We start from the raw sequence: 14,005 nt of genomic DNA, 5'->3' as shown, positions 1-14,005 counted from the left end.
TTCCAGTCCCCATCCCATTTATTCATGCATTTATTATGTAGGCCTTTATCTAGAATGCTTGGAGGTAGAAATGACGGGTTTGATTTCCCGTAGGTTTAGAAATATTCATACTGTATATAATGCAATCCTGAAGCAAAGGCCCAAGTCTATAACCATTTATTTATATTTCATTCACAACATATATTTCATTTAATATATTATATGTAAATCACACATACATGTATATGCATATATGTTATATATAGAGATCTAGATATATATCACATATATTACTCAGTGGTACTTTAACCTGTTACATGATATCATGTAAATTCTCCATTTGTGGCCATCAGTGTTAACACATTCTTTCAGAGGTAGAGTATTTTGAATTTCAGGTGTTCAGATTAGGGATGTTTGATCTGGCCTCAGTGATGCCTTTTTTATACCATGAGTTATAGTTCTTACACACACTGGATAGCTGCCCAACCCCTGGCCCTACTCCAGCTAGCTTGCCTGTTGCTTCTGGCAGACCCAGTGAGTCCCTCCCCACCCTTCCCATCATCCCTCACTTTAGATAAAATAATGATGGGTAATGGCCATGCTGATATAGAGTGCCAACCCCAATATGGCAAGAGTTGATTCTGGTCTCTTTTTACTCAATAGGCTTCCCAATCTTCGCCCTTATTATAGTGTCTCATTCAGCGAACCTGGGCTTAAGCCAGTCATTGTAAGGATTTCCCTTCAGGTGAGGAGATTGGTTTAAGATAGAATGTTATTCAAATTGGGCCATTTAGATGTGATTAGTGTTAGGAAAAGGGAGGCTCTACATGGCCTGAGAGATCTGTAAAGGCTGGACATCCCTTCCTTCAGGTGGTGGATAGAAAATGAGTACTTGGAATTGTTGCAGCGATTTTGACACCCTAAGGGAGACCTGAGGCTGAAGAAGCCAAGGAGACTAAATAAAAGCCCCATGTGTCTTGTGACCAAGAATCATGACCAAGAATTCCAAATAAACCTGAAACCTGACCTAAAGAACTTCCAAGTTTATGTTCTGATAAATCCTTGCAGTTTGGGGCAATTTAAAAAGTGATTTTTTTTTCTTTTTTACTTGCAACATAGATATTCCCCACAGAATCCTTGTGTGCAGAGCTACATGGGACTTCTGCTCCTCTTGCCTCTGCTTCCTGAGAGCTGGGATTACAGGAGTGTCCACCATACCCCTGCAGTGTCCAGTTGACTCATCTCTGTCCCGTCACAGGGGTACACGAGGCACCTGTAAGTTCTTTGCTGGTATGGCCCTATCTTGTACATGTGGGAAGCTTGGGAACAGACCCTGATAGTTTTTAATGCATTCACCAAATCCCCTGGAGTTGTGTGACCTTGGACAAGCTTCCAGACACTGGACTTTTCTCTTTTCAAACTATTCATTGGAGTTTCAGAACAAAAGAAATCAACCCTTTCCTTTCAAGGTTTTGTGAATGCAGCAGCATAGAGAAAAGCCAGCACACAGTAGGGCAAGGACAATTTTGTCACTGCTTCCATTTGCTCCTGCCCCATCATCTCGGGCAATGCTTTTCTGTGCACTGGGCCTTAAAGAAGACTCTGCTCTTCCAGATGTCAGCATCTCAGACTTAGAACCCCAGTAATTTCCTGAGAGGAAAACAAATCCCAGTCGCCAGAGGAGATGAACAGCTCAGCCATTTGCTAAAGCAAATATTAGTTCAGTGCTGTCTAGGGGGGAGGCAAGCGGTTCCAGGAGCTGTCTGTGTTCTGCATCCCTACAGGAGCTGGTGAAGCCGCTGAGGAGGGAGGGCTGCTCTGAGACTGTTCTCCCCATGGCTTCCCATCTCTCCTGTGCCCCCTTTACCAATCTCTGCCCTGTGTATCCTTGGACTCACGCTTTAGTTGCAGGACACCATGACCATGGGACATAGCTGGCCTCCTTTAGTCTTGGCTTAAAGATGGATTCCCCATTCAGACAGGCTGCTACTTCAGGTAAACTCTAAGAGCAGCAGCATGGTAACTGAACTCCTATGTGTTGGTGTTTAGGGTACACTAGCTAGGGTTTGTCAGTCTCCATAATATCAACATAAAAAGTTTTATTTAAAAATTTTATATTATGTGCTTGTGTGTGCCTGAGCATATGCACGTATGCCAGGTATGTGTGGCTATCTTCCAAGCCAGAAAAGGGGATTGGATTCCCTGGAACTATAGTTATAGGTGTTTGTGAGCTGTCTTTTATGGGTGCTGAGAAGCAAACCTAAGTCCTCTGTAGGCTTAGATTTGTTTTCAAAACCTACTTTAATAAGGGTCCTCAAACACACTTCAACCCTCCTTCTAGCCCACCATCCAAAGGAAGCGGAGAAAAAACAGTCAGTAGGACAAAGGGATGTGAACTAGTTTAGCAGTAGTTCTTTGAGGGCAATTCCGATCTCTGTTGTCAGGACACCAGCAGTCCAGTTCAGTGGTGTCACCAAACACGAATCAGTAACAGTGGCACAATCCAACAAAAAACAGCCTGACTTTCAGCAAATCAGCACGAGTCAGCCAGAGTGACCAGGACCAGCAAGAATGCCAGGAGTTCTCTACATGCCTCACTCAACAAAGTGAAGATCAGCAAAGACTCAAAACCAAAGAAGTGTTGCAAGGCTAGCTGTGCAAGCACACCTCCATCACTGTCCGTTGAGTCCTCTTTATACTCTCTCCAAACGAGTCCTCTCATGGGTCTTGCCTCAGCAAAATGCCACGTGAGTGAGTATGCATCGCATGAGACAACCAGAACCTTCCACTTCAGTCCTCTGCAAAAGCAACAAGTGTTACTAACCTCTAAGCCATCTCTCCAGCCCCACTACTAACATCTTGACTGATAATTTCCTGTAGTTAAAGGCTGTCACACACCATAGGCATTTGACAGCATCCTACATCTTGTTCTCAGTAGACATCAGTAATATACCCCTTCTCTGAGGTGGAAACTTAAGGGTTCTTTGGAAAGTTGGTTGGATGTTTTGCTCAGGCAAACACGTGAAGGAAAGTTTCATTAAAGTGGACACGGGTGGGAAAGGCTAAGGCAGACTCATGAAGGAATGTTTCACTGAAGCAGACACAGGAGAGAGGATGTTCTGCTAAAGCAAGCAAATGGAAGAACACATGATGAAAACTTCTTTGCTAATGACACACATGTATTGGTCCACCTTACATTGCATAGCTGAGCTGTATCTGTTGGGACACCATAGAAAGAAATGAACCAAAAAACTGGTGGTGTGCTGCAGTTTGTTGCTGCTTCTGAGGACTCGGGCTGATTGGATGCAAGTGTTGAGGCAAGAGCCATGCTGAGGTAAGGCACGTGGAGGACACGTGATGTTAGGAGGGTATAAATACGACTCCATAGAGTATGGAGAGAGAGCTAGGTTTGCTGGTATAGTTAGCTGTGCAACACTTGTGGGTCTCCAGTCTTTGCTGATCTTTGCTTCCCTGAGAGAGGCATAGCTGAGAACTTCTAGTGTCCCTCTGGGTCCCTCCTGCTGACTCAAGCCAAGGCTGAGGCCTGGCTCTCTCTGCTAGGTCATATCAGCGTTGTTGTTAACCCAACTCTACAGAACTGGACTGCTGCTATATCCATGAGGTGTTTGCGAGTGGATCGAGCTGCCACTGCCTGCTAACCTGTGAACTGAACAGCTGATTTCCAGACAACACAGACCGGAGGTGCTCCAAAGAACCTTCTAAACAGGTCCACTGCCACCATCACCCCCAACCCCATATCCTTCCTTTTCCACTACCTTGGGTAGTGGGTTACAAGGAAAGTTAAAGCATTTAAAACCCATCATTAAAAATAGAATCTGAAAAAATTAAAGTTACACTTCCCCAAGTTGTGATCACCAAAAATGGTACCTAAAATTGTTCAACATTTCCCAAAACATCAGCAATAACAGACCCAGTGTTTTAGTAGGAGGTAGGGAAGAAAGGTACATACATGACTGGTTAACTTTACCTGTCTGGGCCTGTTTTCACACTCATAAGACAGGAACTATAGTAAAATGAGAGTGTAAGGGAGAGAAAGGAGGTTCCGGCCCTGTCTTCTGGACTTCTTGGAACATTGCTAAAATGTTTGTATACACCAGAAACCCCTGTATACACCAGAGACCCCTGTAACTCAATCTTTTCTTGGACCCTAGACATGTCGATCACCTCTACCCTGCCAATGATAATCATGGCCTCGAGGATGCTAGCCTGGGTCATGGTCTTGCTCTCTACTGTCTCTAGAACCAATGCAATGCCTGGGGCAAACATGGTTAGTGGAGGTTCTTGGCTGCTCTGGGTAGGGTGGGGGTGTCTCTGAACTTTGACACAGCTGATACTACAACTCTCGACTAAAAATCCCTTTAGATCCTGAGAGGCCATGGTCTCCTTGGTCTGGATTTTACCTGCTCATTCTCAGCTCAAGATTGCCTTTCCTTCCATCCCCAAAAGTTCCTGAAAGACTGTTTTGTAACATCTGCTCCTGCCCTGGGCCTCTTCCACTGTCCTGGAGATATTTTGGAGCTACTTCCCACTCTCTACTTTGGTACTGTGGTAGCAAAGCCCAGGGACTTCCAGATCATGGCTATAGACAGAGTAGAGATGACTGCCATGCCTCAGTTCAGCAAAAGAGTAAGTCCGTTCCTTCTGAAGTGATCAGCCCCACCGCATTTGAGGTTCCTAGGGATGGTTTTAGTTATACAGCACCCTCCAGGGTGGCTTGCTATATTGCTTCTGAACCTTAATGGCTGTTTTAGGAAACATCATGTAACCCCAGTTCTATTAAAGGAGGAAGGACATCTCACTAAGAGGTATCTAAACCTGCACCAGGTCTCATGGAGAATCTGGAGTGGAATCATGGAGAATAGGTGTTTCCTTGATGAGGCTGACAACTAAGTCAGGACATCAAAGGGAAAATGGTGTGCATGAGAGTGCCTTAGCTGGTAACAAGAAATGAAGTGGAGTCAGGGGGCTTCCCCTGGCCTAGCTTTGTCTTACTTCTCCCCTGTCCTGCAGCCTTCACCCCCAGTTAGCCCTGACTTAGGGTTCACCCTCAGTGGCCTGGAATATTCCTATTGGCTCACATGTCTTTGTGTTTCCATCTTCCTTTAATCAGCCTCTGCAAGAACAGCAGGTGGAATGTTCACATGATTGTATCGCAGCCTAGCTAGGATCTCATTAATGTTTATCATGGTGTTATCTGCAATCATGAAACACTGAAAACTGTTGGGAAATGGCAAAATAATGGTGGTGCATAGGGGGAGACGTTCAGAGCCATTAAAACTCATGTTTTGAAGGGCAAATTAGGACACAAGAAAATGCTTGTAACACAATGAGAGAAATACAAATTCAGATTATTTGGCAATATATGTGTGTGTGTGTGTGTGTGTGTGTGTGTGTGTGTGTGTTCGTGTGAATGCCCTTGAAAGATTGTATATGTATACATATACATGTTTATATAAGTAACTAATATAGGTTATTCTAGTTCATGAGATACAGATTAAATTTATGATGTCAGAGACGATCTTGCTTATTTTTCATTTCCAATTGTAGCAGAATAGCTGGTATGTAAGAGGTATATACCACAAGGCAGAGTACCTGCTGTATAAGAGGCATATGTACCACAAGGCTTGATGAGGGGGGTCAAGTATTTTAAAAATATTTTCCAAATTTTGTCCAAAAAAAAAATCACGATTTTGTTTTAGCAAAAGTAATTTGTTTATTTGTTCTAGAACTCTGCTAGATGGAGTTGCCAAGGCACAGGCCTGAGTTTCTTCATTTACCTGGAAGGTGAACTCAGGTACGATTAACAGGAAAGACAGGGAGGAGAAAGGAGTCCACCTAAGTGCGGTACTTTGAGAGTTTTTACAGGACACAGCTTCGAGCTCCAGGAGACCATGCAGAATATCCATAAACTAGGCAACAGAGGAACAGGAGGCCTGTGCCTCACCCTGCAATCCCTCTCCTTATGGCTGAGGGCAACACAAGGAGGTCTGAGTCCTTAGAAGATGCAGAAGACAAAGCCATAGCTGTGGATGGGAGAGGTGAAGAAGGTACAATGGTGCTCACAGCTCTGCCACAAACAGATATTTAGAAATAGTAAGAGAGCAATGTGGTTATTGACAGCCCTGGGGAAATGACTGAGCCTCAGTTTCTCTGAACTGATTCCCACATGGTCTCCTTCCTTGAGGATGGTGGAAAGACACTAGAGCTACTCTCACCCTACAGGCTCTGCGATGTCAGTGGCTGTGTCTGAAAAGGTATTGACAGGGGGTGGCTGATAACGGGAGCTCAAGTTGGTGTTTGTTTTCTTTTGTTTTAATATTTTTTAAATGGTCTTATTTTATTTTATGTGCATGAATGTTTTGCCTGCATATTTGTCTGTGTACTACATGTGTGCCTGCTCTCTGCAGATGCCAGAAGAAGGTGTCGGATGTCCTGGGACTGGAATTACTAATGGTTATGAGCTGCCATTGTGGGATAAAACCTGTGTCCTTAGCAAGAGCAACCAGTTCTCTTACCCACTGAGCCATGTCTCTAGGATCTGCTTATTTTATTTTATTTTATTTTATACATATAAAGGCCAGAAGTCTACACCGGCTATCCTCATCGTTACTCTTCATCATTGTATTAACTTTTTTAGAACTTCAAACACTTTTCTTGGATCATTTTGTTCCTCTTCCACACCTCCCCCCAGACCCACTCCTCCTATCCCATATCCACCCACCTTTGTCTTCTCAATTTTTAAAGTTTTTTAAAAATTACTTTAAAACCATGTGTATGTGTGTGCATATGTGTGTATACTTGTGCACATACGTGGTAGGTGCCCATGGAAACCAGCGATGTCAGAATTCCCTGGAGCTTGAGTTACAGCATGTCTTAGGCGTTCCATTGCTGTGAAGAGACACCATGACCAAGGCAACTCTTAGAAAGGACAGCATTTAATGGGGGTTCAGAATTTCAGTCCATTGTCATCAAGGCAGGAAGCATGGCAGTGTCCAGGCAGACATGGCACAGGTGGAACTGAAAGTTTTACATCTTCATTGAAAGGAAGCTAGGAACAGACTGTTTTCCCGCAACTAGGAGGAGGGTCTCAAAGCCCATACTTCCTCCAATAAAGCCACACCTACTCCAAAAAGGCCACACCTCCTAATAGTGCCACTCCCTGGGCCAAGCATATCCAAACCACCAAACAAGAAGTTGTAAGCTGGTAGTGCTCCAGGGCAGTGGAACGGGGTGACCCTGAGTATTGAGACCCTGCAGCGATGCTGAGCACCGCGCTACCGGGAACTGGCCAGAAACTGGATTCCCACAGCCGGCATGTGGGGCACTGTGGGTGCCGTGGGACTGGTGTGGGCCACGGACTGGCGGCTGATCCTGGACTGGGTGCCTTACATCAACGGCAAGTTTAAGAAGGACGATTAGGCAGCCCCTCCCCCACCACAGGCCTTGATGGTACCATGTGCCGAGGCCTCAGACACAGTGTAGTCCTGTGGAGGTCTGCCCGACACTGGAGAGGTCTGCACCACTCAGGGAGCTTCCGCGCTGACAGACACTAGGGCTGCCTTGATGGGTGCAGCATTAAACTTTGTTCTTATGCCAAAAACAAACAAACAAACAAACAAAAAAACCCAAAACAAACAAACAAAAAAAAACCAAGAAGTTGTAAGCTACCTGACATATGTATTGGGAACTGAACTCAGAACCTCTGCAAGAGAGCAACACACGCTCTTAACTGCTGAGCCACTTCTTCAGCTGTGTTCTCATTTAAAAAGAATCAAAACTCATATATTGAGTTCCATAAATGCTGCCTATATACTTTTAGATGTGTGGCCATTTACTGGAGCATGTTAAGACTGAGCTAAGATCACACCCTTAAAAAATTTAATCCTCCCTCTCTCAGTGGTTATCTCTTACCAGATGCTCTTCAGTTGGAGGTGGGATTTCTGTGCACACTTGCCCTCTCTGTGCTGGGACTTTGTCTAGCTTGATCTTGTACCAATCTTACGCATGCTGTCACAACACCTGTGTAGATGTGGAATTGCCCCATTGTGTCCACAAACCATTTTCTAACAGTCATCCACCATCTCTCTTACAATCTTTCACACTCTTATCCAACATGACTCTTGAGCCTTGAGGGAGGAGATGAGTATGATATAGATGTTCCATTTAGGCCTGAGAAGTCTGAAGCCATTTACTCTCTGTTCCTTGATCATTGTAAGTCTCTGTGTTCATCTACTGAAAAGGAAACTTCTCTGAGGAAGTTTGAGGGATGCACAAATCTATGGATGTAATGAGAAGTCTGGTGTGAGTTTCGTCTTCTGGATTGGGCCTTAAATCCAATCAGAAAGTGGCTAGTTACTCCTGCAACATTTGCACCCATGAGTGGGTGTGTCTTGCCGGGCTAGTTATTACTGTGGCTCTCAAGGTACGTACACACACATGCACACGCGCACACACACACACACGATTTACTGAGTGGCTTACAGGTTGTGATCCAGGCAGTCCAATAATGGTTGTCTCATGACAGGAAGGCCAAGAACCTGGTATTTGTTCAGTCCACAAGGCTGGCGATCTCAGCAGCCCCAGTCTGGTGCTGGAGTCCTGGAGGATTCCTAGAGAGCTGCCCATTTCTAATCTTTGTTGGAATCCTGAAAAAGTTGAATTTAATATTGACTAAAACAACAGCTTAGATGAACTTACCATCAGAGTAGGAGCAAGCAGGCCAAAAGCAAACTTCCCTGTTTTCTATATTTTTTCATGTGGTTTGCCACCAGATGGTATATTCAGATATAGGGTGGATCCTCTCACTCAAAGGATCCAATCAAGCAAATCTCTCATAAGTTTGCCTATCTGTTTGGGTTTTAGTTTATTGCTGATGTGATCAAGCTGACAGCCAAGATTAGCCATCACACCATCAAGTTCTGGAGAGTAATTCAGTATCAATGGCAGTAGCATCTAATATTTGGGGGTCTAGGGGAATTCACTTTCCAACAGAGGCAATAGAGGAAAATCATTCTTGACACTGAGGCTTTTATTTGTTAGCATGTGGTGTCTAGTGGAGTCTTTGTTGTCTCATTTTAGGGCAACTATATTTAGGCTCTTTGAACATAAGTATATGTTTATGTTTCAGGAGGATTCTACAGCATCAGTCTTGCATATTAGAGCAGCATATGACTTTACTAGAAGGCCTTTAGAGCTAGTTACCCTCCCTGTAGGCCCTCCTTTACCATGCTCTCCCATCCTCTAAGGCATTTAACCCTTTCTGCTCTATTATTCCCCTTTTCCCTTTATATCACTGTGTTCTACTTTTCCTACCTTGACTGACACCCCTTTTCATGGCTTGCTACTAAACTGCTGACTTCTGTGGATTTTCCAAATGAGACACAGAGATCTGAAGATTCAAAGGTAGCGCTCACAAATGAGAGAAACACATATGAGTTTTGACTTTCTGGGTCTGGATTGCCTCAATCAGGATAATAATGTTTCCAGTTTCATCCATTTAGCTGTGAATTTCATTTTTCATAACAGCTGAACAGTATTATTTGGGTAAATGTATCACATATTTATTATATACCCATCCCTTGATAGACATCTAGTCTGTTTCCATTTCCTGGCAATTTTGAATGGAGTAGCACTGAACATGGGTTAGAACTCTCTGCAGTAGATGTAGTCTTTCAGGTATATCTCCAAGAGTGGAAGATCTATTTCTAGCTTTTTGAGGAACATCCACACTAATTTTCCAAGTGCTTGTTGCACCAGCATGCACGTCCACCAGAATTAAGTGTCCCCCCTCCCCGCCCTCCGACATACATACATACATACATACATAGCATTTTCCATCATTTTTTTTAAACCTCGCCATTCTGCCTTGAGTAAGGTGAAATCTCACAGTAGTTTTAATTTGGGTTTCCCTAATTGCTATTTTTAAAGAAATTCCTCAGCCATTTGTATCTCAGTTTTTGGAGAACTATTTGTTCAGTTCCATGCCCTATTTCTTTTTCCATCGGGTTTTCTGGTTTCTTGATGTTTAGCTTTCTTTGAGTTCTCTGTGTATTCTAGACACCAAACTTCTGTCTCATATGTAGCTGGCAAGGCATTTTTCCTATTCTGCAAGCCGTCTCTTCACTTGAATAATGGTGTCCTCTGCTGTGAGGATGCTTTGGAGTTTGTGTGATCACATTTGTCCATTAGCAGTTGTCATACCAAATAGTCAAGCCCCTCAGAGTGTGAGACCTGAACCCGATAGAGGAGAAAGTAAGGGGGGTTGGATGAACTTAAAGGCACAGGCAGGAATTTCTGAGCAGGATCCTGACAGAGCTCAAGTTTTTATCTTTCCAAAACTCCTCTATCCTCTATGTAAACAGATATCTGGAACCTTGAGTTGGCCCCATTTGATGAAATTACAGGCTGACTCAAACTGAAACTGGGCCACATCCTCTGTCATAGAGGCAGGACCTAACACCTGGGGACACCAGAGCTCTCTGAATAGTCATGCACCTCCCCATTCTTTGGCTTTAGTGAGTGACTCCATCTCTCTAACCTTCACTTCTTCATCTGTAAGTAGGGCTGATAACAGCACTTTTCTCATCGGGTCTGAGGATTGCCAGTAACTTTGCATGCAGGAACTAACAACATACCCTGGCAGGTAACAACCTTTCCATACATTTTAACTGCTGTTAAAATAATGGCACTGCTGTTGTTTACAGTTACCAGAGAGCAAATGCCAGCTTCCTGACAAAAGGCCTTGGCTATCATGGCTATTGCTGAGCATCAGTTGCTAAAGTCAGTAATATTTCCAAATCAAAACAAACCTAGGAAGAGCCCTAACTCCACCTAGATGCAGAAACATCTGCCCACAAGAACATGAAAATCGACACACCTGGCATCTCTGTCTAGTCTGAAACTTTGGTGTCTGGGGAAGGGTGTTCAGGATAGCCATGGTTCCCAAGAATAAGGCAAACTAAGGTCCAGGGACTCGGCTGTAAACAGCCATCCCAATTTGCTCAAAATTCTCAGTACTGGAAGCTCTTTGTCCTAAGAGAGAACCTTTTCCCCAGGCAAACAGAACAGTCACTCTATAGGGCTGCAGCATGTGTGTGGTAGCCTGCTCGTTTCTTGGTTAGAACCCCTAGGCAAACCCACCAAGAAACATGGGTTGATAGCTCTGGGTGTAAACTGTGCTCCTAGCATCTTGTCTGCTTTGAGTACCAAGAGTCTGTTCCTGAGAAGACCACCCTGGTGTAGCTTTGGAAGAGCCTATCACTCATGCTGAACCCCTGACGTGACCCAACAGCCGCTCTGCCAAGATCTGCAATACCATGCTGACCACTTTGAGCAAGAGGGAAGAGGGGGAAGGTAATGGGGTGTGCTATTCCTTAGTGAGAGTTATGCAAACCAATCTGCCCTTCAGTGTTCCCTGGTGATGATGATTCCCCGCGGGTCACAACATGTCCTAAGGATACCAGAGCTCACAAGCAGGTATCCTTTACCTAAAAATACCTGAAAAGGCTCCATTGCACAGTCCAAGATTGGGAGGTCAGTCTGCAGTGCCTCCATGCCTGCAACCAGAGGAATGAAGTAGAGAGGGTGAAAAATACAGGGCGTGAGAGGAAGGCAGGGAGGCTCAGTCTGAAGCCTGAGTCCCTGATGGAAACTCAGCCCGACTTTGAGTACTTGATGGAGACTCTGTCTAGATCTCAGTCCCTTACCCCAGGCTTGGACTCACCTCTCACTGGTCACAGGCTGAATGCTGATTTAGATCTGACCCTTGACCTTCATCAAAGAATGAGAATCTAGCTGCAACCTGACCCTTGACATCTGACCTGAGACAGCTACTGTGAGCTGGCCATAGCTTTGCCTGCATGCCTTCATCTTCCAAGAACAGATAATGCAACTCCTTGCTCAGGTACCAGCTCAGCCGCTTTCCGAGGTGTCTGTCAATGTCCCAATTACCAGCAAATTGCTAACACTCGAAGCAACTCTCTCTGCATATTAATGTGGCCAAGCGCACATTCATCAGGTAACCAGGGTCCCCTATATGCCCGCTGGTGTTATTTGCTCTGCAGAACCAGGTAATTTCCTTGCTGGACTTTGGTAGGAAGTTGAAAAGCAGTGTAGCTTCTTCTGCTCATAATTAGGGCTAGGCTCCCTTCAGTAAATCACCGATCATTATCAATGAGCTTGTAATTTTATGTTCCAGAATTAAAGACTGATGATTAAAGAGAAAACCTGGAGGCTGAAGTGCAGGTGTGACCTCCAAAGACCTGGGAATTCTTTTAATCTCTGTAATTCATTCCACTGTGACCTTTCCTATAGTTTCCATGAGACATCCTGGATTGTAACATCCCCCACTCCTCCAGTTGGCCAGCAGCATGTGTGGCAACGGATGGTCCTCTGGATACTGGGGAGTATTATGGTGGCTTGTCTGGGATCTGAGGATTTGCTAAAGAGGAAGCAGAGGGGTTTGGGGAGCTCTATTCTTTCTTCATTGCTTCCATGTTCTGAAGAGTCTGTGGTGGCATCAGACTCCACAGCTGGGGAATAGATTATGAAGCTATGTCCAAATTATGCCTGGATGACAGATATCTGGGCAATACCATGCTCCTGACCCCTTGTATAGGACACAGCTAGTGGTTCATCTGCATCTATGTCCCTTTCTTCTGGCCACAGGAACACAGGCTCTTCTCTCAGTATAGTAGTAAAGGAAACATCTCTCTCCACTTTCGGGTGTGTCATGGAACTCAGCCCCAAAGGTGGCCGTGAATGGGCAGTGACCTGTGTGGTTTCAGTGATTCTCTGCCATGTGCAGACCACGGGGAGTGGTGAGGGAAGGATCACTTAGCTGCAGGTGCTGGACTACAGAGGGCAAGAGCGGTGCTGCCAGTGTTCAACTTCATACCTAGATCTAATGATCATGAAGTAGGAGAGTTACAAATGGACATTAAATGCTTACCATGGACTTGGAAGACAGACAAGGAGCATCAAAACGTTTTAAGACTTTGCAATTTATAATACTGAGTTACATAAGGCCTTTTTATGAAATATATATTTTGACTGTATTTCCTCTCCCTTCCCCACCTCCTCCCATTAGTACCCTTTGTTACCTTAGACAATTTGGCTCTTTCTTTCCATTATCTATACATATGTAATGTTATGAATCCATATTGTCTAGGACCCACAAATGAGAGGAAACATGGTATTTCTTTCTGGGACTGATTTTACTTATTTCCAGTTGCACCAGATATTCTTGAAGAAGTTTAAAAGATAGAATTTATACTGAGCACCAAAGGAAAAAAAATACTATTAAATTTCTAATAGGGAAATAGTGATATCCCTGACTATACTAAATTCATCAGAGCTTTCTTTTCTTCTTTTATTTTTTTAGACTTAATTCTAAATAAATACATATGTGTGTGTGTGTGAGTGTGTGTGTGTGTGTGTGTGTGTGTTTGGGGTATGTGCATGGGAGTGCAGGTGCCCTTGTAGGCTAGAGGAGGGCATTGAAGCTCCAGAACCGAAGTTATAGGCAGTTGTGAGCTTTTGAAAGTATGTGCTAGGAACTAAGAGACTATGTGTTCTTACCCCTAAGCCATATCTCCACCCCCACCCCCCAGCTCCCCAGAGAGCTTTCCAGATGGAGAATGCTGCTTTGTCCAAGTATGAGACAGGGAATGCCCCAATCCACCCGGTTCCTGGATACAAGTCTCCATTGTACAGTAGGTGGAGGTCCATTCACCTCCTTAAGAGGTAAGGTAGGTTTCAGCCACTGCATCCTGGCTCTGCTGCTGAGGACTTCCTGCTGGTAACTGAAGTCCTGTGTAGTCTACGCTCACTCACCCCTTTCCGCAGGAGATGCATGCTACAGTGGTCAGAACAGTGAGACTGGAGTTTGGAGATCTGAGTGTCACTCTGGTTGGGCCATCAACTAAATGACTCATTCTGTTTTCCTCCCTGGGGTATTGGGAACCCCAAGACCCAGGAGAGCACCAATGAGGGCTCCCAATGACTC

At 44.5% G+C, this 14,005-nt stretch overlaps 1 pseudogene; it reads left to right on the top strand.

Annotated features, from left to right (window-relative positions):
• Nucleotides 1–5,962: 5,962 nt before the first annotated feature.
• On the top strand, nucleotides 5,963–7,597 carry LOC110304515 (cytochrome b-c1 complex subunit 10 pseudogene; annotated as a pseudogene).
• Nucleotides 7,598–14,005: the final 6,408 nt, after the last annotated feature.

Source organism: Mus caroli, unplaced genomic scaffold, assembly GCF_978045245.1.
Source record: "Mus caroli unplaced genomic scaffold, Mus_caroli_1 scaffold_13, whole genome shotgun sequence".
Lineage (NCBI taxonomy): Eukaryota > Metazoa > Chordata > Mammalia > Rodentia > Muridae > Mus > Mus caroli.
The sequence above is the reverse complement of the archived record's forward strand: the minus strand, read 5'-3'. Positions and strand labels throughout refer to the sequence as shown.